Source organism: Drosophila arizonae, chromosome 3, assembly GCF_054131065.1.
Source record: "Drosophila arizonae isolate 15081-1271.41 chromosome 3, UAZ_ARI_1.0, whole genome shotgun sequence".
Taxonomy (NCBI): Eukaryota; Metazoa; Arthropoda; class Insecta; order Diptera; family Drosophilidae; genus Drosophila; species Drosophila arizonae.
In genome coordinates, this window is record NC_142923.1 from 12,673,272 (window position 1) to 12,700,043 (window position 26,772).

Here is a 26,772-nt window from a genome sequence, read left to right on the forward strand (position 1 = left end):
GATTTATGTCAACAGCAACAGCAGCACCATTGGACAACAACAGCAATGTCATGCTTGGAACATTGCAGTCGTTTTTCGCGCTGTTCCTGCATCGTTGCTGTCGACATTGTCAGCTGCGAGCTGTTGGCAATGCATCACTGATTATGAAAAGCTGGCTAAAAGCTGGACTCATGATATATTGCTTTTGTTGCCGTTGCCGCTGCTGTTGCTGCTGTTGCTGTTTTTTTTTTTTTTTTTTGTGGTATCATTGCTGCTGCGCAACGCTTCTATTGCCATCATCGTCAGCAGCAGCAGCATAATCATCATCATCATTATCAACAACAACACATGGCAACCCTTGAGCCGAGGTGACAATGATGAAGTTTTATGCTTTGGCACCTGCAACACATGGTGCTAGTGTGTGTGTGTGTGTATGTGTGTGTTTATGTGCGTGCTGCAGATTTGCTGCCAGATTGTTGTTGAGAGCAACAACAGCAATGAAATGGAAACGTTAGCGGTATTATTCTTGCTTTTCTTTTTTTTTTTTGTATCCTGAACCCATTGAAAATGGGAAATCAGGGAGTAATGATTTTGTTCAAATATATGTGAAAAGCAGAAGGAGTTGTGCCGCAGCCCAGAAAGCATATATCCTTGACGAGCTGAGTGGAGATAGCCATGCCATGCCCATCTGTCTGTTTGTCCGTTCGGGCATCTGTGGGAAAGCGACGATCTGAAAAGGTATAAGAGTTGGAATTGGACGTCCCTGCTGATATTAAAAAAAAAAAAAAAAAGAAAACGATAACGAATGTTATCGATAACGAGTCTCCCATTTTTTTTTTTTTAATAATAATATGGATAATAAGCGAAGTTTGAACCGCAGCTTGAAATTTGATATTGAATCAATAGATCAATAGATGATTGTGTTTACAGTCAGTACCACGGTATAAGGTTATTCAAACATCATTACGGAACCAGCATCGTGTGAAGTTTATGAAATTTTCTAGTCAGACACTCCGACTCTTGCACTCTTACTTATGTATATGTATCGATAAATATATATATATTTGATTTATTTTATCAATTTCTTTTCAAATCTCATATGCTGCTTTGACAGCAACTGTTGCTGGGCCACGCTTAAGCCATCAACAATAAGTTTGCCGTTCTTGACACACTTCGCTTGAAGGACAAGAAGCTGCACGCGGTGCGTGTTGCATGGAGGTATTCCCCTCTCTTTAATTTATAAGCAAACTGAAATGGATTTATTGATAGTACAATTTATATAAAGTGTTAGCCTAACAACAAGTAAAATATATCGAATAAATCGGGGCTTACCTAAAACTTAAGTTAGACAACTGATTGAAATTATTTCAACTGCAATGAATTCCATTTTGTTACCGTAAAATGTGAATTGAACAAAAGAAGGAATTTAGAAATACTTTTATGCCACTATTGAAAACATATGAAATAAAATTTTGAAAATATTTAAGAATTAAGATCACTTAAAGATCGTCTTAGACAGGATTAAAATTTGCCACCTCTATTCTAAAAATATACACAGAAGCTCTCTACACAAACTTTCCGTTTTTCAAACTTTATACAAAATTAATATTTGAAATGACAAAAGCCAGACTACTTAATAAAAAGCAGAGCCAAGCCCAAAGCAAAAAACAAAAGAAAAAAAACAAACAAACAAACAAAAAAACAAGTGAATAGGGAAAGACCCCATAAAAAATGAATCCCTTTATTACTTTCCCAACCTTTTCAATTTGCCTCTGGCTGCGTTTTCATATGTGAATTGTTAGCTCTTCAGTTTGTATTTTATTTAGTCCTTTCAGTTGTTTGCTGAATGCGGACAATCAAATGATGTCAGTGAAGGGTGCGAACCGCAAATGACGTCAACTGCTATTAAACAGCAACAACAACATCGTAAAAAGTAATCCCGGATTGCAAAGCGTCAAACACGGACAAGCGGCATGATTAATTAGCACACAGATACAGAGACCTCTCCAAAAGCAAAAAGCAAAAAAATAGATATAAAGTAGAAAAGGACGGGTGAGCAGGGCAAATCACATTATCTAGGAAAATGTCACAGTGTTGCCATAACAGTAGTTGTTATGGCTGCCAGCCGTGAGAGAATACCCTGTAAAAATTAAATATGCCAGTAACGCACTTAACCCTTAGCCTAACTTAGTGTATATTGCTAGATCACAATTACAGGGTATTTTGTGCACCTGACATGCCAACATTTTATTGTCTAGCTACTAGCCTTTGACTTTTGCTTAATGCATATTAGCTTTAGACTTTCGATGACAAAGTCTGTGTAATCACAGGATATGTTTTAGTCTTACATCGTTCTTGCATTATATACTTTAGGTTTTTATTAAAGAGAAGATTAATTTAAATTTCAAAGCTTTTCATATCATAACTAAAGGGTATCTTCTAGTCGATCACTCTTTGTTTTTGTAATATCTAATGAAACGAAAACTTTGAACTCAAATCAAGTATTCAGCCTATTTATGCGCTCAACAGGGTATTTGTAAGTCGAGCGTTTAACTTACTCCTTGGCTAGACAATTAGCAGTCGGCCTTTAATATTTTAATTCACCGCAAACGACAAAAACGCAATGCATGTCCATCTGGGGTGCCCAAAATATTTAATTTCTGTCACATTTAACACGGCGAGCGCAGTGCGAAACGAAATGGAATGGAATGGAACACAGAGACACTAAGCCATGCCCCCATCTACTTGCAGACCTACAGGTGCGTGTGGTTCGCATTTATGAACTCGTTACACGTAATTAGGGTCACTGTGTGGGTGTGTGTGTGTGTCGTGTGAGTGTGTTGTGTGTGTGTGTGAGTCGTGTGTTTATGTGTTTGTCTCCAAACGGATATCTCTAGTTACATATCAGAGCAAGCCTACACATTTGTTCGCTCTCACTATCCCCCTCTCTCTCTCTCTCTCTATCACTCTCTCGCTCACTGCAGTCTGCGTCGGTGAACTGACAATTAATTAGAGTTGGGCGAAACGTTGGCCACGACAATAACAACAATGGCAGCAACAACAACTGCAACTAGACGTAATACCCAGTGGATCTGGCCAAATTGTGCAAACTATTGAAATACAAAACGGTTTTTGGGCCGCAGCGCCACAAAAGTCATAAAGCTTCTTTGGCCGCTTTAATTAGGCAGCCATGTAAATTAGGCAGCAGCAGAAGCTGAAAGCCAATGGCTCAGGTGTAACGCACATGCTGCACACACACACACACACACACACGACTATTTATTATCAGCGTTTCATATACTTATGTAGCATGCGTGGCATATGTGGGCGTGGCGCATGCCACAGGACTCAAACAGCCAGCTGGCTACACCCAGCCGACGCTGCTGCCCACCTTCAGCCCCGTCCCCGTCCCCGTCCCCGGCCCAGTCTTTATAGTCGCATTAATTGGCAGTGGGCATTCCATTTTAATTACTTTTTGCAACGGTTCAAGAGCCCTGGGCGCCAGTTCCTAGTGAGCAGCGTGAATTATTATGCCCGGCGTAATATATTTTATAAAACGCTGACTTCTCCTAGTAAGAGTGTGTGTGTGTGGGTGTGCGTGTGTGTGAGTGCGCGTGTATGCCTTTCTGAAATTATGCAGGAGTAAAGCTATATATTCACTTACATAGTTTGTTATGTATGTTTATTTATATGTATATGTGTATGTGTGCGTGTATGTGTGAGTGGGACATCGCTGCCAATGCCGTCGAATTTAATTGAGTTGCATTGTGGCGGCTGCTCTGGAATTTTGGCGGATTGCAGCTGCCAGCCAGCCGAACGCAGCCTGTGCTCGTTTATCAGCCGTCAGTTGGGTGTGTCAATGTGGTGGATGCGGCTGTGTGGGTGGATGGGGGCGGTGGCTTGCATAACGGCCATAGCTCTGTCTAATTATATGCCAGCTATTCGAAATTAACAGTTTAAATGGCAATCGAAACTCAAATAATTGCTTGCTACAAATGCCTGCAAGGGTCAAGGGTCAAGGGTCAAGACGGCCTGTGTGAGCCACAGTGACCCACAGTGAGCTACAGGCCAAGGCTGGCAAATTGCAGCTAAGTAAATGATAAAGCAATGACAGAGAGTCTTAACGGAAGACTATAGCTATACCAATTTTGAAAGCTTAGCTGAGGATTAAATTTTGAATTGTGCAGAGGGTCCAATTTTTTCAGTGAATTTCTGTAAAAAAAAAAAATAATAATAAATAAAAAGAAAAACACATTTTCAACAATAGATTTTTAGCAATTTTTCAATATTTTCAGGCTATGCATTGTATACTTTATTTTGCAGCCAATTTATTGATTAACATGCGAAACATTAACATTTGAGCAGGATGGCTATTTAGCTATTTAAGGAGCGAACAGAATATGTCATTTAATTGTTACTTCGTTCTCGCCTCCCTATTAAAGTTAAACTCTATAATTTCCAGTTATTCTCCAGACTCCAAGAGTCTAACTCAAAATATTTAAATTATTATATAGAACTAGCTGGCCCGGCAAACGTTGCATTGCCCTCTATATTATTTCTAGGTAAAAAATTGTTGAAAGCTATGTTGTTCAGGCTGGGATACACTGATAAATTTATTAATCGGATTTTCATTCAAGCACCTTGTTGTAAACGACATTCTTCGTTTTTTGGTCGGGTGCAAGAACAAATAATGCGGATCGTTTGCCAACACGTGAGCATGCCACGTACAATTGACCATGAGAAAAACACGCATTTTCTAGATTGAGGCCACAAATAGTCAAAGATTGGCCCTGTGACTTGTTGATCGTCATGGCGAAGGCAAGACGAAGCGGGAATTGAATTCGTTTAAATTCAAAGGGCATATCTGTTGAGCTCATCGGAATCCTAGGAATAAGAACTTCCTCATCTTTAAATTTTCCTTTGAGTATCAACGCGTGAATCACATTGCTCATCAGTTTTCTTATCACCAAACGCGTTCCATTGCACAGTTTTGGTTGGTTTAAATTTCTAAGCATGCAAATCATGGAGAATTGCTCTTTTCATAGCTGTGTTCATTTCTTGACGCCGGTCAAGTTGTTCTTCCATATTGCCCATGAAGTATATTTGCAAGAATTTTTGCTGTGCATCTTCAATAGGTTGCAATGATCCAATGCGATGGCAAATCTGGCCTTGAATCTTTAAATTCAAAGCCATAGTTATAGTTATATTTACAAACACTATTTACAGAAATCTAACAAACTACATTATTCAAAATTTTTTTTTGGCAGTCATAGAAAATAAAATTTTTAACGTAAATTACCTTAAATATCCGTCTCCAATATTTTCCGCCCCAAATTATGTCATTTGGAAACAGGCATTGTATTTTTGAGTGTTCGCTAGAAAATGTCGTGATTCTAGTGTTTCGCCATAAAGCAGGGAACGCAATGGCTATGGTGACCGCTAATGGCAATGTCACTTTACCACTAAGGCAGCACAAACCGGGCGTTTCACCAGCAAACTTCAATGCGCCACAATGCTAGCAAACAACGTCCATTGGACCAATGCAAACTAAACGATTCAAGCTGTAATCAATGGTGCAATCATATCGAAACGCTGCTCGATTCAAATCAATCCTTGAACCATTTCTTATTGCCATTTCACGGGCTGCCTCTCTTTGAGAAGCACGAATTAAGGCCCTTCTTACCTGGGTACTAACGCGGAGCCTTTCTCGGGCGATTTCTCGCTCTTCGTCAGATAATTGACTCGCGCTATTCCGTTGCCTAATTGCATTATGGGTCCGCCGGGAAAGATTAGATCTTCTAGGACGCGGCATTTTTATTAATAGTAATACTGCCCTCGCACAAAACCATATAAAACAATCGAGAAATATAAATATAAATAATTTACACAAATTTATGTTTGAGACAAACAAATACCTGAACTTTCGAGATATTTAGCTTTTGTAAAAGTCCAAAAATACAATTTTTAATAATTAACTTTTTTTTTTTTAATTTCGAATTTTGAATTTTGAATTTTTTATTTATTTTTGATTGTTAGGTTTTAATCTTTTGATTTTTTTTTTAATTTTTGCAGATTTTTGATTTGAAATATTTATAAAGTTTAAAAGTCCGAAAATATAAAAAGCCAAAAATACACTTTTTAATAATTACCTTTTTTTTTTTTTAATTTCGAATTTTTAATTTTTTATTTATTTTTTGAACAGTCAGGTTTTAATCTTTTGATTTTTTGCAGATTTTTGATTTGAAATATTTTTCCTTTTGATTTGAAAATTTTTTTTTTTTTTTTTTTTTTTTTTTTTTTTTTTTTTTTTTTTTTTTTTTTGAATAGTCAGGTCTGCTCGAGGTCAGGAGACCGTAGACTGACTGACTACATTTGTTTATTTACTTCTACACTATTGTCAAAACTGTCACTGTTACCAAGCCTACTGGGTATAAAAAAAATTTGAACATTTGGGGAAAAAACCGCGTGTTTCAAGTATTCGGCAAATTTTTTCAGTATTTTTAAGACCCTATACTAAACTCGTTGCGGAGACAAATCCAACAAATCAAAAACCATGAAAATTGGTTCAGCCCAAATCAAGTTATAAGCGGTCTTCACTTTTACACAACTTTCTTTTATATATATAGAATATACTTCTTTAATATTAATTTAGCAATTGCAAAATTTCATGAAAAAATAAAAAAACAGCAAAAGGAATAAATAAATAGATTAAATATTCCTGGTATATACTAAATTAATGTATAATCTCTTCTCTCTCTCTCTCTCCCTCTCTCTTCTGTATATTACTAATTGAAGTGGGCAACTTCATAACTTTTTAGTTTTGGAAAACTCCCAAAACTCTTGCAACAATGAAAGCCACATTTTCAACAATTCGAGCAAGCATTAGCCGGCTAACTTTCCTTAGACCACCGCAGGCGACTCTCTCGACGATTAGGAAGCCTAAAAAAGAAAATAATAATAATAATAAATTTTGGAAAATTGTAAGAAATGAAAACCCACAGAAATGCAGCTAGAAAGTGGCCTAATAAAGATCTCCAACTCATAAATAGAGCTCAATGATCACGAAAGAAAGGAAAGGTCAATGAATTCAGAGATCAGACTTCTGCGCTCAAGAGAGGCAGCCCCAGCTGAAGCGTAATAAATAGCTCGCTCGCTAGGAAGACCCTCTATGGCATGGGCGTGTGAACCGTATAGCACCTGTAAATAGTTGAACAACCCCCACTTGACTATGCCCAGTTGGTAAAAGGATATTACACACATACCTATGCAGTCATCGAAGTCAATTGTGCAATGAAGTTGTTTTGATGCTGCCAGCGACAGCTGCCAGAGACTGACAGAGCTGACAGAACAGTTCCCTTCGCCCGCTCAGCGATACCCTACAATTTTCAGTTGAATGTAAAACTATATATTAATCAATATTTATGGCAGCTTCGGGCATAATAATACAAAACCGAAGCCATCCATCAAGTGAGGGCCAGACGAACAACACAAATTGAGCAGGCCCGAATCAAGAGGAAACCTGTTATGTGAGCCAAGTGCAGGGCAAACAATGCCAGCTAGTAATAGAGAAACAGGTAGAGCCAGCAGGGGCATGACTAAAGGCAAACGCAAAGGCGAATGCAAAGGCATATCTACAGTTGGATTCATGCTTGTATGCACTTTGACCACAAAAAGGTCAAGACGCTCTCAAACAGACACAGAGAGAGAGCTAACGAGTGCGTGAAAGATATACCCTATAGCTAAATACAATGGGTAGTTAGATCTGATTATGAACTATGTTAGCTGAGGGAATATAGAGAAAGCAGGAGTAAGAGTTAATCAGATGATGTGAAGATATTTTAAGGAGAACCTGTAAAACTTCAATTTATATATCCATCCATTAAGCCAACTATCTATGCGAACTCAGCTCTAGCCATGACTAGAGAGTGGAAACTTGGTTCAGATACTTGTGTTAACAGTAGCCTATATATATTTTAAAAGCTATGGAGTCGGAGTAATATAACTACATAAAACAACATACTATATATAATATGTATAATGATAAACATTTTCTGCTACGTTCATCTCCGTCTGGGAAATACCCCAGTTATAATTATGTAGGCTATTTTATTATAACTCAATTGAGGGTATCTTAATTTCAACAGTTCCTCAGCCACACTCAAACAACATACTCTCAAATATTGCTCTTTTCCCAGGCACATGTCGCTCTTATGGGGCGCAGGTCCAGCGGTCCGTAACCAAATAGAGAGACGATATACGAACGGCCGCTGGTTCGACTGACAACCGTAAAAGTGTTGCCTGTTGCCCGTTGCCTTTGGAACGGAATGTAAAGTCATCTTCATGCATAAATAAGCGTGTGCTCGCTCCCCCGTGACACCGAATTGTTGACCGGCAACGGGAGGCAGTCCACATAAATTCCATATCAATTTCCATATTAAAATAGTTGAAGGCAAGTGGATGAGGTATTCTGTGCGAAGAGTGCCCGAGTTTTCTTTGATTTGTTTGCACGAGCAACAGCAGCAGAAGCAGCAGCAGCAGCAGCCACCGCTTGCTCGCATTTTCTTTCCCACATCGTTTTGCCACCGCAGACGTTGTCCAGAAATATATTTCTAATTGAATGCACAGCAAAAAACTAAAAAACCGAGAAGAAGAAATGTGAAATAGTCATTCAGTTTTTCAGGGCTTTGGAAAAACTTTGGATCTGTCTGCTGTTTGGGAAATGCTTAATTTCATTAAATTTCATGAGATGTGCTTTTGTTAGTCTCCCTCCCTCCATCTCTCGCTCTCTGTCTCTCTCACTCTCTCTATGGGAGAGGGAAGTCAGGTGTGAACTTTGATATTTATTTAGGTTCCACAATTGAAGCTTCATAATTGATTGTTCATTTTCCTTCGTTGAGAAAGACTTGAACATTTGGTCTGCTGAGGCAGCAGTTTTCCAATTCTTTCTCAAATGAAAATTGGACTGGGAATCGAAATGATTTGGCTGCGGATGAGCTCAGTTAGATGCTCTTAAATTGAGGAATACCAAATGCAAACGCCTGCAACGTGTCGCCATGTGTAATTGCTGAAATATTTATGCGAAATTCGCTTCAGAATCCTTGCTTGAAGCAAACTGCGACAATTCGTTTAACGAAAAATCAAAGTTTCCAAAAAAGCAACAACAACAAAAACAGCACAGATAATTTAGCTAGACAAACTTTCGTGTTTCTGCTGTTGTCTATGGAATGCTTTTGCTTAGGGTATTGCAGTTAGGGCAGCGCATAGGATATAAGACATTGTGAAAGGTAACATTCAGCATGTCTCACACATCGAATTAAAACCATCAGCAATCGAGTTAAACATTTACAACATAAAACTGATTTGCTTTAAACTTTGCTCTACACTAAAAATATGGAAATGTCTGTTTGAGATCTTAGTTTGTATGTGACGTCATTTTCTTAGTGATTTTGTTGTTTTTATTGTATTTATTATTTATATTTTCCAATAATTTTAATCATTTCTATATTTTTGTTCAATTTTTTTATTTTTTTTTTTTTTATTTTGGTTTTATAGAAATTTATTATTATTTTTTTTAATTTTAAATTTTCTTTCAGCTTAGTACAGGATATATATGAAACGGTAAGACTAAGGCCAGAAAATATTTTATATATTTTCTTATATTATATATATTCTTATATTAGATTATATTGTCTATAAAATAATGTCTCATCTCGTTTCCTTCAGTTTTCAGCAGGAGTCGGTACAAAAATTCAGCAGTTATTTATTTTATTACACTGCGGAAACAATGACTAAAGCATAGAAAAAGAAACTAACTAAACTAAAATGGAACTTTAAAAATACATACCCTGTGGAACTACATGTTTTTTGTTCCCTTTTAAGTTTTTAACCATTATGGCATGTATTAAAAATATCTTTTTAAAAAAAGAAATTAGTTTATAATTTGAAAGTTAAGACTTATTGATATCTCCCTATGTTTAGATTTGACAGATACCCAAAATTTTTATTAGTTGTTAGGTGCCGTTTCAATCCCTTTGTTAGTGTATTTATTATTCGGTCTGTTGGCTAAAGTTCTATGGTCTATTGTCCGCTGCTAACCCTGAGCCAGCGTTAACTGCTGCAGATTATTTGAAATGCAAGTGTCATTAAGTCGAGTTGCTGTGGGCATGGCCGGCCATATGGGCAGCCAGAGTGCTCTGGCTAGTGCGCGCAGCAATTTATGTGCATTTATAATTGAAAGGGACAAAAACAGACAGAGGAGTGCACGCAAAAAAAGAACGAGAGGAAGGAAGATAAAGCAAAACAACAGCAACAACAGCAACAGAAAACAAACGTCGCAGACAACGGACACAAATTGAATTGGCTAAAAAGTTTTAATTAATTTATTGTTACTTCAGCTGGCCTCAGCTACTCAGCCACGCCCCCCTCACACACACTACGCCCACTCACAGGCTGCTCATTTAAATTGTTGTATGTTTTTTTTTTTTTTTTTTTGTTTGGGACACTTTTCATTTTCATTTCACATATTGTTCTTGTTGTTATTGTTGTTGTTGCTGTCGAGTTAATGCATGGCTGCAAAAGTTGGCTAATTGTCTAGTGTGCTGGTCCATCCAGCATCCTCCTAGCCGAAAGACAACTCAATTTGCAGGGTGTTCAAATGTTCATGTCCAAATCCTGGGTCTGGGTAATGGTCTGCCATGAGTCAGCAACTTTTTTGGGTAAAAGACAATCGAATCGAAATCTTTGGGTTAACAGCATACAAAAAAGAAAGTTTCGTAATTGAAATGTATCCTAATTAGAGCAGGGGATAGGCTTAACCGAATGCTAAACTCCAGCATTAGCATATTGCCAACCCTCCCGTTAAATCTCTCTTAAAGCCAACTTAAGCTTTAGTCTTGCTGAAAATAACAAAACTAATATAACAAGTGTAATCAAAGCAGAAGAAGCTATGGAGAGTTTAGTAAATAATTTCTTGAATATTTTATCAAATTGGATATTTGATTACAAGGATACTTAAAGGTGGATAGGAAAATCAGACATACTCGGAATAGACTTTTTATACATTTACAAAAAGGGAAATTACTGCCAAACAAAAAATATATTTTCTTATTAACATTTTATACTTAACATTAATATTTAATGTATATACATATATAAAAATATTTAAAGATTTAGAAAATGAGATAGAAAAACATAAAAAATAATTCTTGAAATATTTGTTTATAACATACATATATATGAAGTCGATTCCAAAAATGTTTGATTTTTCCATTTTTTTTTTTTTTTTTTTTTTTTTCATTTTGTTTTACCATTATAAGAATTTAGCTACTATAATTTTTCTTCTATTCTAAGTAGTGAAAGAACGAAGTTTTATTGTGGTTGTTACGAAGTTTTTGGTCAACAGCAGACTGATTACGTCACAGGACAGGAAAGCTACAGATTCATCAAATTCATCAAAAACACAAAAAAAAAAAAAAATTAAAAAAAAAAAACACAAACTAAAGGAAATAAAAGGAAATAAGTTATACTATGTTCATAAATAAAAATTTAAAAAAAAAAAATTTAGAAAAGTACTAAGTATATATACTATATATATAGTATATATATGTATAAAATAATATACATCAGATAAAATTTAGAAAGAATTAAAACTATATATTTTTTAAACTTTATTTATACAATTTAACACAGAGAACATTTCTAAGACAGAGAACATTAAACAAATAAAAAATAAATAAAGGCAGAGAATATTTTTACAGCTTTTAAGCAATAAATAAATTCCATAAATTTTCCCATTGACTTACTTTTTGAAACATTTTCATCTTTTCTGTGTTATCAAAGGAAAAATAGATTTCTTATATCCAAATTGTTCATTTCAAACAGAATTTTTACTGCTCAAGTTATTTGAAGTCGAGTGCAGCAGTTGCTTGGCTAAGCTCAACTCAACTCGGTTCAGCTCAGCTCTAAATAAATATACAAATAAAATTTTCATATAGTTTTACTCTGAATTTATTATCAATAAAGTGCTTAGTTTACTGCTCTGACTCCATCTCTCTCTCTCTCACACTCTCTGTCTCCCTTTATATAAATGTTGTTGTGTTGCTTGTTGCAACAGCCTCTGTGACCGCAGCTTAAATCAAAATGCTGCAATTGCCTTTGCCTTTGCCTTTGCCTTTGCCTCGGCCATCAAGCAGGCAGAAATACACTCAATTTGTTTGTATGCTGTGACATTTTTATTGAATTTTAATTTATGCCTTTTACTAGAATTCTATGGGGCCGACACACACTCACACACACACACACACACACACACATAGAGTTTGTGCTGCATCTCGAGGGTTTGCTCAAATCAAAACCCAAAAAATAAGATCAATGTCAATAACCTGGCCAAGAGCTCTGGCGGCTGCTCTTGTTGCAGTCAACTTTGGAATACACACACACACATACAAAAAATAAATATAAACAGCATCAAGAAAACAAAAACCAATTTTTAGTTTTTGAAGCGTGACAACAAACGACATTTTCCAACCTGGGACCAATGTCTCGGGTCCATTGGACCAAAAGGTCGTCTTGTTTTGATTACCTGAGCGAAAGGAAGAGGGAAAGCGACAGAGATAGAGAGAGAGAGAGAGAAGCTGACTTCCATAGGTCGCATTGTCATGATACTCTTTACTAAAGGATCGTTTTGAGCCGGCTTTAAATAGGGGGAAAGTGAGTTACATTACTATAATAAATATATTTATATATAATTAATAAATAGATATATATTTATACAGTTTTCTTAATACTAGTACTGTGAATTGATACGAATCAAAAATCTTTTGAATCTTTTTACATTTCTTTTCCTTTAATAAAATTTTTGATTTTTAATAATTATAAAGTTATCTGAATAGAACTGTGAATTTGATTTAAATTATTAAAGTCTTTCGTTTTATTTATTTTATAAACTAAATTTTTGTTTATACTTAATAAATTAAATTAAATTTTCTATATATATATATATATTATAATTTTAATAAATATACATAAGTAAATTTAATATAATAATAATATTACATATATAATAATTAATATTACATATATGAATATCGCTTTTAAAAATAATATTATCAGTTGTTTTTTGTTATTATCAATTATTTTTTTAATATGCTCAAAAATCATTTCCACTTGTATATAACTTTTTGATATATGAATCATCGATAAGCATTAGCAAACAGCTTCAATCTATTTAGATCAAATAAAATAAAACCCTTATACAATTCCGCCTTCTGCCTGTCAGCAAGGGTATTCAACATTCGGCACTGCATATACTTGGTTCTATAATCTCGATCCCATTTTCAATTGTATTGTCGCGCTGCTCTTAACCAAGATCTTGCAATTGGGTTCATTGACTGGCCGTCGGTAGGGCGAGGGGGGCGGGGTACGGGCAGCATACAAAGCGCGTCTAAATGCAGCTAGAGATTTTGAGATATGATATATCCAAATTTATGGCTACTTGAATGCGGCACATTAGCGTGAGCTGCAGGCAGTCCCATTAAACATGATGTCGTTTAATTTGTATGGATTTATGGAAATCTTTTGCTACATTATATATATGCTGGGGATAAGCCCAGCTGACGTGGTTCACTGAACCCCGTAGAACGCATATCTCTCTCTTTCTCCCTCTCTCTGTCTGACTGTTTCCCTAATTTGTTCTCCTTGTCTCTCTCTCTCTTTCTCTCTCTCTCTCTCTCTCTCTCTCTCTTCCTCTTTCTCTCTCTCTCTCTCTTTTAACTATGACAAACAACTGCTGAACTGATAATCCACAAGTGTTGGCAGTTGGCGCGTTGCATGCATCAACAAGTTGCGGCCACAGCTTTGACTTTGTTTTTGCCTCATCATCAGACAAAAACTACACACACACACACGCACACACACACTCAGACACACACACTCAGACACACACACTCATACGATTTTCACACTTTGCGCACAAAGCAAACATGGCATTGGCTAATAACATAAGCGGGCAAGCAAACAAACTCTGCTCTACCCCCCTCCACCCTGTCCACACCCCCTCACCCTCTCTCCGCTCGCAGCCAAGCCACCCGCGACTAAGCACTGCCTGTGACAGCGGCCTGTGAGATATAGAGCGAGTGCAAAAACTAATAAAGACAAGTGGCAAGTCAGAAGCAATTGCCCCAGCTCCCAATGCCCGAGCTCGGCACAGCTTCAGCTTCAGCTTCAGATTTCAGCGCCCCAGCATAGTTGCAAGGTCCATTTCTAGCTCTAGTCCAATCTCTGCCACATCTTTCACTTTGCTGCTGCTCCTGCTGCTGCTGCTGCTTCTCCTGCTGCTGCTGCACTTGTGCTGCCAGCCAAAGCCTTTCAGCAAACACATGGCTGAAGGATGTCTGTGTGTGTGTGTGTGTATGTGTGTGTGTGGTTGGTCGGGTGTCCCATTAGTGCCGTGCGCTAATCGCCATTGTCCACCCTTGTCAAAGTCGAACTAACAACTGGACTTGGTCTCTGACTTGGACTTCTTCCAGTGCTTGCCTTGCATTTATACCCTATGCAGCTGCATAGTTGATGGGGTATATATTATGCACTTAAATTACATTTATAAAATTAAAGAGCAGCAACTGGCTAATCCCACTATAGATAGCTAAAATCTGCTCTCATATTGCATATATCATATACAACATATTTAAATTTAAATGGATTTTAAAATCTCTTAAAATAATGAGGGAATCTATTTATATTATTCTGCTCAACAAAAAATCCAATTCAAAAAAAAATGATTAAACTAAGCAGTAAAATACATTAAAATCTTCAACAACTAAGCTTCTTCAAGTACTCGTACTGTCTCTTTAAAAAAAAAAAAAAAAAAAAAAAAATTAATCATAATAAAAATAAAAATATCTCTACTTCTTCTACAACTTGCAGCAATTATAATAATTACATGTAAGAGTATGACTACTCTTAGAGTATATTTACTCTACAGCTAGTCGTAGAAAAATTCTTGTAGTAAAAAAACTTGAAACATTTATGATAGTTCCATGAAATTCCGTCTAAAACTCCCTCAAATTACTCTTCGACTTGCAGCAAATTGCGATAATTCCCTGCAAGATAAGTCAATGTATAACTACAGGGTATCAGCTAGTCGCACCGTCTCATTTCGCACACTTTCACTTATGCTTTTTTCGGGGCAACTCGGAATTGCCGGCATTGAAGCATTTTATCGCAAGAAAAGGTTCAGCTAAAAGCGCAAATAAATAATCAGCAACAGTTGCCAAATAGATCAACACTTATCACACACACACACACACACACATGTGCAAACACCCGACACTGAGGGTGGTGCTGGGCGTGTCAGTGGTGTTAAATCCGTTTTTGGGGCTTCTGGCATTTGAAGACATTTGCGGGTTTCTCTTGCTCTGCTTTTTGCTCCTCTAATAAATTGCAATAGATTATTGTCGGCAGCTTTCGATGCTGTCGGCGTTGGGGGCGCAGTTGTCGCATTTGTTATGGTCCTTATTATTATCCTTATTATTATTATCCTGGCGCACATAACTGTAATCTATGAGCGGCAAGAGGCACTCGAATATATGTATAAGGACTCCTTAGATCGCAGTAGATGTAAATCGTCACGATTCGGTTAAGTCGCGTGTAAACATTGCAAAAATGAGCCAACTAATGGCCGAATCCTTGCCTATCTCGGTGCCACAACTGTCGCTCTCAATTCATGTGCGGTTTCTATGGCTTTCGCAGCGAGTTAATTGCACTTGGCCAGAGGATGGCGATGGCGCCGTCGTAAACCCACAAAAGTTTCAGTTAATTGAAACTCATCTGATAAGCGAGCCACAACAAATAATAGAAGAAAATCAATTCTAATTGTATTTTTTGCTTTGCTTTGCTTTCCCTACTTAATTGATTGTGGGTGGAAAACGGGGAAAATGACACGATTTCAGATTAGATCAAATGGGTTTTTATCGCGAATTAGTGTTTCGGTGTTATTTTTAAAGTACATTATGTTATCTGAGCCAATTGCTGTAATACCAAAATGTGGAATTAATGTTAAATATGAAAATTAGGAATTGGGAATATGAGTAGTATGTATGTATATTCACATATTTATACATATAAATGAGAGACATAATGAAGAATTCACATATAAATTAATAATCGTAATCATTAAATTATGTAATTAAAAAAAAAAAAAAGCCAAATAAGTCAACCGATCTGATGCTGATTTGCCGAATCATTTTAAGCAGATTGCCGATTGCCCCTCTCACCCCTTGGCAATTACGAAGAATAGCCTCAATCTTGATAAAGTTAGCTGAAATTTAAAAAAAAAAAAAAAAATTTATAACATTTTGTGTATGTGTAAATTCATATACATATACAACTCATAGAAGAAGGCTTAAGCTGTGATTCCGTTCCTTATCTACGTTAAAAACTAAGTATTGTGACATGAATTAATATACATATATCTAGACTTCTAGATGCCATAGGGGCTTGTTTGTCGATCGGGCTAACCTACTTTAGGAACACGTCGATCTACTAAGCCAACTAACATGAAAACTGCGAAGATATGTGTAGACTTATACAAAATTTGATTCTTTTCGACAACTGAATGCATTTCCTTAAGCTTGATTCAATTTTGACACTATAGACACCAAATAAAGTACGTAATACTATTTTCTTGTTATTTTTTTTTTTTTTTTTTTTTTTTTTTTTTTTTTGAACACATCTCCACACTTTTCACTCCAAAATAATAATTCCGTTTCATTTAGAAGACAATAATAAGTAAACCACTAGGTAATATGCTATCAACAATATAGTAACACTTATTTATTTAATTATTTACTTTTAATTTATTCATTTATTTTTCCTTTTTTTTACAACTGTCTTATATTCGATTCTCTCATATATGACTTTTTTTAATCAAAGAAAAGCACAATTTTGTTAATAATAATTTTTTTGGATGCAAGTAAAATTGTTGGCATCACTTTATGAGTATGATATCCCGCCAACGGCCGCCTAGAGCCTGTACGCCGTATTGTGTCCGTATGTGTCAACAGATATGCGGTTGCCAGATGGGTCCATCGAATATGGACAGTCCTGTATGTACATACAGAAAATTAATAAACATGTTCATCAATACTTTAATTGATTTTGTTTTTTCACTCCACAAAAGCCCGCATATATTTTATGACTTGTACTCACGTTTATTTCCTTTATTTTTCCCATAACTCTACTTGAGCGTGTTTCATATTTTTTTCATTTTGAAGCTAAAGCTGAAAAGTTTTGTACACTCAGCGAGCGCCTAATTATATGCAGATTTTCTTTGAAAACCTTTTCAACTTTTGCACCACGCCAAATGGCTGAGGGCCTTTTTCACTAGATACTTTTAAGTAGATTTCTGTTTGCTTAAAGCTAAAACCGACTGCCAAAGCTTGGCTGGCTCGCTGACTCGCTGGCTCGATGGCTCACTGGGTCGATGGGTTGGATGCACGCTGGAGGACTGACGCATCGACCACTGCCAGTGGCCATTGAATTTCCAATATTGCTGCACATGACATGGACCCTTGCAGAGAGCAGCAACTTTTAATTGCAGCCACGGATTTGCAGTAGCTGCAGTAGCTGCAGTAGTAGCAGGAGCAGGAGTAGAGCGAGGTTGAGCATCATGCTCTGGCTGGCTAGCCATGGCCAATACAATGGGCAAACATGCCACAGACATGCTACAGTGAGCAAGAGAGAGCGAGAGAGCGAGAGCGCGAGAGGGAGACGGGAAATGAGAGAAAGGGAGGCACGAATGGGCGCTGAGGCAGCAAAAGTTGCTGCAGCTGTGCAACGTTACGTACGTCGCATAGACAAAACTACTAAATGTCAAAAGTGTCAAAATTTCTTAGAATTATGTCTTGAGAACATCAAAAGTTGCCCAGCAAAGCTTTTTCCAGCTCAAAACTCTGCGGTTACCGGCTGCCCGATGTTACTGCCATTGCCTCCAGTCAGTTGGGTTCAGCTTGGTTTTGGCTTGCTTTGGTTTGGTTTTGTTTACTTTGCTTTTCTTTAGCAGGCAGCTTACAAGCCGCAAGTTTCTGCTTGTAACATTTTCGACACATTAACAGATGGTATGGCTGGCTGGCAAGTGGTGCTAGTGGTGGTGCTAGTGGTGCTGGCTACGTTTCAGGTAGCAAAGTGGAAGCGACTCGAAACCCTATTCCATTGGCCATACACTGACACAGGACGTATATGCATTTTGCGATGAGATATGTAACGTTTTGCTCAAGGCAAAGACTAGATGGATTATGTGCCTATGAACAGAGTGCTGCTATTGGCATTTCAGCCGTTGGACTAAGCAGACATTTATCTCCATTGCCACGCAAACGGAAATTATAGAATTGAAATGGCATAAAGCTGAAATTTCAATCATTTTCAGATTTTTAGATTGAATGAAAATGCGGTTTCCAGTTGTATAATGTGTCGTAATATGTTACAACAAAATATATAATTTTAATACAAGCATCAAGAAGACAAGCATCGAAATAATAAAATATTTTTAGTATTATTAAAATACTAAATTCAATAATAATTGATAATAATAATTCAATAATAATAATAATTTTGCACTGTAATATAATTTGACAAATTTTTCATTTAAACTAGTTAATAATTAGTGATTATTAATGAAAAAAAAGGTAAAAAACAACGTATTAACCTAATATTTATTAAATATATATTATATTATATTATATATGAAATATAATAAAATGAACATTAAACAAATTTTTTTTAATTAGATAAGCAAATCAAAATATTTAAATAAAATAAGAGAAAATTTTAATAAAATAAGAAAAATTTAATAAATAAAGGTTAAAATATATACTAAATAATAATTTCAAACATTAATTTAAATAGTTAAAAATATAAAATAAAATTTAAAAAATAAAAAAAAGAAAATTGGAATAAAATAAAAAATTTAATTTTAATATTATTTAAAAAAAAATTAATATAAAGTAATTAAATAATGAAAGTTTTTTTATAAAAATCAAATTTTCAATAATAATTTTGTATTTAATTTTTAAATTGGCGTCCAATTTTAATTTTTAAAATATTTAAATAAGTATGTCAACATTTATTCTTATATTCAGTTGTACAGAATGATAGACATTCGACTAATTTATTTGATTGCCAAAGAAAGAGCTGGCTTAGGGTATTCAAGTATTCGATGCTGGAAAGCCAATTGTACGCTGTCTGGTGTTTCCTACAAGAAGCAAGCAAACGAAAAGATGTGTAAGCGCACCTCAGTGTCTTATATATACCATGCTTTGTGTGTGTGTGTGTGTGTGTGTAGTGATAGTTAGACATGCGATATGTGAAATTGAGAACTGTAATGCTGTTGTCAACGAAACGTAATGCCAACTGACAACAATGCCAAGAAGCAGCAGCAGCAGCAGCACCATCAGCAGCAACATTAACAGCAGTCACATAGCTAAGTCACGTACCGCAAATGCTGCAGCAGAAGCAGAAGCAGCAACAGCAACAGCAAACAGCAACGACCAGAGAATTGTTATACGAAGCTGTTTAATTTGTGAACTGTTTGCCTTGGCCAGCAGATTGCTTGGACTCGATGCAATTAAGTTGAGCTGCAGCAACATTTTGCCGGAGCAGCAACATGTTGCGGCACAATGTTGAGATGTGCGAGGGTGCCAACAGACGCTGCCAGCTAAATGAGACAGCAAAGCAATTACAAAGGCACAAGCGCAAGGGGACGGGGGGGGCTGGGCAGTTGGTTAAAAGAGGTTTAGCAAATATAATAGAGTGCTAAGCCAGAGCGCACAATATCCATGCATGTGGCCAAGAGCAAAAGCGGCGAGAAACCGAAGCAGGCCAAAAGCATTGAAAGCGAAGACTTGAATGCACGAGATGCGGGTGAAAAGGCGGGCCTAAGGGCAAACGGAGTGGGGTCAGAGGGGGTGAAGCGCACAAGCGACTGTTGCAGCCAAACTGGGTGCGTCTTGCAACAGTAGACGCAACGTAGCAAACCTGTTTGCCTCAATGCGTGATGATGACCATGGCTGAAACACAAACAACAACAAAAGTAACAAAAGCAACACGAATTGAAGTCTTAGCCAGACTTTTTTAGTGACGACACAAACCGGCTTTACAGCTTGCCAACTGGCTCACTGGCTGACTGGCTGCAGGAGTTGGGTCGCTGCTCTGCATGTCTAGAGGGAGCTGCGACGGCGACGGCGACGGCGACTGCGACGTCGACTGCGACGGCGACTGCTAAAGTAAACTTCACATTTGCCGTCTACTTATTGTTATGTTTTATAATATTTTAGAGACAAAAGACAGACACACACGCACACACACACACACACACAGATAGACAGTTACACTGCATAGTCGAGGCGACACTTTAGTTATTTTCCACTTCTTCTCCAGTTGCACTTCACATTTCAAAGGCGCATTAAAATGCATGATGATAAAAACGCAGGCAAACATGAGGATGCGCTGAGGAGGAGGAGTAGGAGAGGGGGAGTGAGAGGGGGAGTGGGAGTGGGAGCAGTAGTGGGAGCAAAAGCAGGGCCAGGAGCAGGAGGAGTTACGGGAGCAGCAGCAGGAGAGCGAGTGGGAGCGGGAGCAGAAGCAAGACTGGGTGCAGGAGCTGGAGTAGGAGCAGCAGCATTTGCCTTGAGGCGCAAATGTTGCAACTGGTTGGCATGTGTGGCATGCTGCATGCTGCATGCCTGCATGCGGCTGCATGTGTGCTGGTGTGGGTGGTGTCTGTCCTGCTGCTCTGCTCGTCCGTCTCTCACTCTCTCTCTCTCTCTCTCTGGCTGTCGCTCTGCCTGTCCGTGTGGGTGTGGCAACACTGCAATATGATACATTTTAAATTTCAGCAGGCAAGCGAGGCGAATGCCTCAACTGGTTGGTGGGCGTTGACGCACGTCTGTTGTGGCAGGCTCTCTTGTTGCTTGGCGGGTTAATGCCGGAGCTGAGCTGCGGCTAGGCCACGCCAGGACACGTTGTTGCTGTAGCTGTTGTTGTGCGTGTGTGTGTGAGTGTGTGTGTGTGCTCCTTAAGCTTCAGCTAAAGGTTAAGTAGTTTGGACTAGACTTCAGGGCTTCAGGACGTCGTCTGCGCCCAGGCCTGTCCTTAGCCTTGAACGAGCCCTGCCCTGCCTTGCTTAGTCAATTTAGCCAGCGGCTGGCTGGAAGGCTGCCTGGCTGGCTTATTACTTCTGCTGAAGTTACTGTTGTTTAGCTGAATTATCATGTATTTAATCCAGTCAGCCATTCTTATTGGCATGCCCGATGCCCAATTGGCAGTGGCCCCGGCTCCGGCTCCGACTTCGGCTCCTGCTCCTGCTCCGACCCGGGTCACGCAGCACATCAAACGAAGCTAAAAACAATGACAGGCAGCAACAACAACAGCAGCAGCCTTAGCCCCTGCGGCTATAAAAATGATTTGACCTTTTTATTCGCCACCAAATCAGAAGCAAAAGCAAAGCAAACCAAACTAAACCAGAGCTGTAACACACTCTCGGTCCGAAAACGTTGTCAGCGCACATGAAAAAGAAATGAGCCGCATGCAGAAGCAGCGCTGTGGCACTACGAACTTTAAATACTCTTACTGTAGGCATAGGTATAAGATATAGATATATGATGTAGGTATATGATATATTTATGTTTGAATACTTATAAGTATGGGTATAGGTGCACACATATGTGATATAGGTGTAGGTATACACACATATATAGTTAGCTATAGGCATTGAGGATATAGGGATATGTATAGATATAGACATAGATATAAGTATAGGGGGTATTCACATAAATAGGTATGGCCATAATCAATCATATCAAGTATCGGTATAAGAAGTACAGTTATACATAGGTATAAGCCTCAGTATGCGAATAGGTATTTAAAACTGCTGTAGAGTTCTCTCAGAACCATCTTTCTTGAACAAGTAGTGCTACATATACTAAGTACAGTAGAATTCGGTTATATATACAAGGAAGAAGCTATCACCGTATAACTTAGCGCATATAAGTTTGTGTGGGGACCAGGATTTTCGTCTTAATAACGGTACGGACGCTATAGCCGGACTCTACTGCACTTATAAAGGCTTAACCTAACAATAATAGGAATTTAAATGTGTCCTGCTAAGCGATATTAAATCAAATGCACAGCAATAGCCAAATATTTACCAAAGTATAAACTGTATATTTCATTACAGCTAAAGCCGTGATTCGCTCAGCTCTGTTATGCAATTACCAGGAAAATGAGAATGCCCTGGGACAGCCAGCGTACAAGTAAAAATCCAGTAAAAGCTGGCAAATGGCAATTGGCAACTGGCAAAGTCAAAGCCAAAGCCAGAGCCAAAAGCTGAAACCAAGCCAAGCCAACCCAAGCCAAGCAGAGCAAAGCAAAGCAAAGCAGAGCAGAGCAAAGCAATTGAATTCGAATTTGTGTATCTGTATCTAATCTAGCGTGGAGCCAGCCAACAAACGGCCAACAAACGGCGCGTTCTCTGTGGCAGCCACTCGGCAGTGGCACATGGTGGTGTTGATGCTGAAGAGGGGGTGGGGGGCGCTTGGTAGCTAAAAGATGCACGTAGCAGTGGCAGCAACAGCAGCGGCAGCAGCAGCGGCAGTAAACAGAAAAGGAGAGTAAACGCAGTAAATAAATAAAACCAAGAGACGGATATACAGTGGAAATTCGTTTCAGCTCGCTTAAGTTTTGTTTTTTTATTTTAAGCTTTTTTTTTGGCTTGAGCATTGACCGTTTTTCAAAAGAAGAAGCTGAAAGAAAAACGTGAGGCGCAGCCAACAAACAAGCAAATAAAAACAAAAGCCAGAAAAGCAACAGCAACAGCAACAGCAACATCTACAGATGTAAGAGATACAAATAAATACAGTTCTGCACGAGCACACTGACGTCTCATAGTGTTTGTGTGTGTGTGTGCTTGTCCGTCTCGCTGGGTGTATTAAAAGCGCGCGCAAAGAGCATTCAAAAAGCCAGCTAAACAGAGACAACAGGTACAAAAGGTACAGTCCACAAATGGCTCAACATTAACAGCAGCACAAAGCTGTGTCCTAACAGTGCACTGTTAAGTGCTAACAATTGGCAACTGTTAGTTAACAGTCAGAGAGACTAGAGAGTGAGAGGGAGAGCACGATTGAGTAATAATCTGTAGCAGCGCAACGTTTGGAAATGAAACAGCAGCGCTAGCTGTTAAATAGGTGAGCGCATGACGTGTTAGTGATATGTGTGTGAGAGAAAGAGAGAGGAAATTAGCAACTTACTATATGTTGCCTAGAGCAGTGATCGAGCTTGAGACTAGGGCAACCAACTAATGTTAAACTGTTGCTTAGGCTACGATAAACTGAGTAAACATATACATACAGAGTCGAATGCCTTACTAGCCTGTGATTAACTTAGTTTTATTTTATATTAGTTTTTATTTTATATAAACTCTAACGTCTAATATGTTGAGCACATGCTCAGAAGCTGCTTATGGAATATATGAAGTTACATAACAACAAGTTTCTAATACAAAGCAGCATTCTGATCAAATACAAGCTGATTCAATTTTAAGAAAAGCTGCCATGAATTTTGTTGCTAAGAGCCGCATGGTAAGCAAATCAGCAGTAGCATGCTAACATGTTAACATGTTGATCTCCAAGAACTTTCTCAAAGCAACACGCTGAATAGCTGCTGTTTACAGAGCAGCATCTTTGTATCAACGGAAATTTACCAGCAACATGTAAGCAGCAACAGTGCTGCTGATCTAGCTACATGCATACACAGAGCAACATGTTGAGTTCAGTCTAACATGTTGCGTGCAATGATCTACAGCAGCATGTTGAGCAAACAACTAACTATGTTCATTAGGAAACTTTCTTACAGCAACATGTTGAGCTGCGCAAATTGAATTTCCTTAGACATGTGCAACTTGCATTGTTATCGTCAGTTGCCTCCCAGCTAGATGATGTTGTGTTTGTTCTTTACTTCAGTCTTAGAGCATGCTGCTCAATTAAGCACTCGCAACTTGTTGCCCGTGCTAAGTGTAATTTATTTTGCCAACTTTGGCAACTTTGGCAATCATCTGCTTGAGGAAAACATTTGCATTACTTTGCGCATTTTAGTTGCTTGTTAACTGCCAAAAACTGTGCAAGTGCCATGAAGTAAATAAGCCGAAGTAGCTAACTAAATCCCCAGCGCCCTTAACCTTTGGCAGACGACGACTGAAAGCAACTTTCTACCAACATATGTCTGCGCGGGGCCGAGATTGTTGCGCCTTGCAGGACCCGGGCTAATGTTGCAGCGGCGACAACTTTGCGAACTTTTGCCAGTTTGCTGTTGTTTCAGCTCTTTCCGCAGTGCGAGCCATTTCTGCCATTTGCCATATTTCCCCATACCGCAACGGTCACCAGGCCACACACACACACACGCACACACTCGCGCACACACGCACACAATTGGCTGAGGTTGCGCAACTTTTTACACAAACCTTTCGCACATAAATCTCAATTTGTTGCCACGCTCCGAGTGCGAATAGTTTTGCGGATACTGCGCCATCTACTCGCATGAGGCACACACACACACACACACACACACACACACATATTCACTTGTGAGTCCCTCGGCTTGGCGTGCAGCACATTTGAATTTATGCTCACTCGAGTCCCAATTGGAGCCACCCAACCGCAACATGTTGCACGTTGCGCGCTGCACGTTGCACGCGGCTGCTTCAGTCAGCTTCAGCGTCATCAACGTTAACAATGCCCAACAGTCAAAACAGGCAAAAATATACCCTACATTTGACATGTGCATATGGGGTAGCCGAGCGCAGCTGCTAAAATGTCCATCATATATCTTTGATTTGCTAGATTTTTGATAAATTTGGGATGTTATTCATAGAACTCGTAAGTTTGCAAGGCGTTCGATCTAAATCAAAATATCTTAAATATACTAAATTATTGTTATTAATATTATTACTATTATTTTGATTTATTTTATTATAATTTTTCTGGCTCAAGTCTTCAATCATTCTGATTGTAACAAACATAACATAATTAATTATCGATAATAATCGATATTATAGCTTGATTAGCTGCCCTAGTCCAAAATTGGCTTTATATCAATTTACTACATTCATATCTCATCGATAATACCATCCTAATTTATCGATAATGATCGATTAGTAGCTCTAGTATCAAATTAGCTTTTGTATTACTTGGCTACAATCTCAGGGTATCCCGCAGTTGTGCACACCCCTCTAGTGAATTCGAAGGTGAATCTATATATTCTTGTGTGATCGATAATTTAATCTTATAATTATCGATCTGTTGACTCGATTTGCTCTAACTCTAAATTCACTTTGTATCACTTTGCTACCAACTCAGGGTATCTCGCAGTCGCGCAAACACCTGTTGCATTTGCTCATTACAGGGTATCTGTGTGACCAGCCCAGCTCGCCTTCAATTGACTTTCAAATGCGCTCATAAAAGTTTTGTTTTTCATGTGCCGCTTACTAATGACGTTTTGGGTTGTGATAAACGCGTGCCACGCCCATCTATGCCGCCCTTGGGCACACACACACATGAAATATAACAAAAAACAAAAAAAGAGAAAAGAAAAGAAATAAAAAACCTTCGCTGATGCGTTGCACGTGCTGACGTTGCGGGTTACATTTCTAGCTGCAACAATTGCAACAGCAACGGCAGCAATTGCAACAAGAGTCGCCTGCAGCTGCCACCCACACAGCAGCAGCAACAACAACAACAACAGCTGAAAAATTCTCATTACAAGCGAAGTTTAATCTGCTGCCAACGCAGCGCCCACGGCCTAAAAGTCATTGCAGCTGTAACCAGTCGCATGGGGGGCGTGGCAGCGAGACCAAGTGCAGTCAAATACATACGCATACAGAGATGTACGTATGTGTGTGGGTGCGCGCAACTCCCCTTGCTTGCATTTTGTTCTTGTCTATGTAAAACGGGGAGGGCAAAAAATGAAGGCGCAAAAAATATGTTTTAGCAAAAAATCCATGTTAATTCATTGTTTTGCACAATATGAGCGCGGTGCAAGCTCAGCTTCAGCTTGGCCTCTGCCACGCCCCTCGGCCTCGCCCTCGCCTACCCCTTGGCTAGCCCCGTAATAATCGCAACAACTAAAAACCCAACTGTAACTCAATTGTAATGCAAGGTCTTCCTCTCGCATCCACTCGCATCTCCATTCACAGTCGCATTCACATTCCAGCTGCCTGACAGCTTAATGCGTCCGCCCACGCCCCGCCCACCTCCCTCCGCCTCAGTTTGGCTAAATTTGCATGTTTTGGTAACTTTATATATATATGTGGTGGCAGCAGAGTCGCTTCTAGTGCTTAGTTGCCAGCTTCCTAGGCGATTTTCATTTCATTATGCTGCAGGTTATTGTTTTTATATTCCATCTCACTCACACGCACACAGAGACACATTCTCCCTCTCTCTCTCTCTCTCTCTCTCTCTCTCTCTCTCTCTCTCTCTCTGTGTGATATGTGTGCGCTATCGAAAAACACTATGGAAATGACTTGCAATGAAATTATAATGAGTTTGACTTGGGCTTTTTCGGGTGGGCGTTGACATCGCCGTAAGGGGCGTGACATGATTGGATATCATATTTGGCTCAGCATAAAATGCATACAGAGCAGCTCTTACATATGCTTAGATGTACATATATCATTGCATATAATGAACAGTTTGCATAGATACAGACAGCATTTGAAATTGGACTGAACTAGAATTGGATCCAGAGCTACAA

The 26,772-nt window shown here is 38.4% G+C and overlaps 1 long non-coding RNA gene across 3 annotated transcripts; it reads right to left on the minus strand.

Annotated features, from left to right (window-relative positions):
• Positions 1–4,560: 4,560 nt before the first annotated feature.
• On the minus strand, positions 4,561–12,213 carry LOC149269689 (uncharacterized). Of its 3 annotated transcripts, none has more exons than XR_016269202.1 (4): positions 11,781–12,213; positions 5,895–6,918; positions 5,279–5,808; positions 4,561–5,209 (listed from the first exon to the last, which is right to left on the minus strand). It is a non-coding gene; the product is annotated as an uncharacterized LOC149269689 (long non-coding RNA). The 3 variants fall into 3 exon arrangements; XR_016269201.1 differs by having other exon boundaries at positions 4,561–5,217; XR_016269200.1 differs by having other exon boundaries at positions 4,561–5,154; positions 11,781–12,212.
• Positions 12,214–26,772: the final 14,559 nt, after the last annotated feature.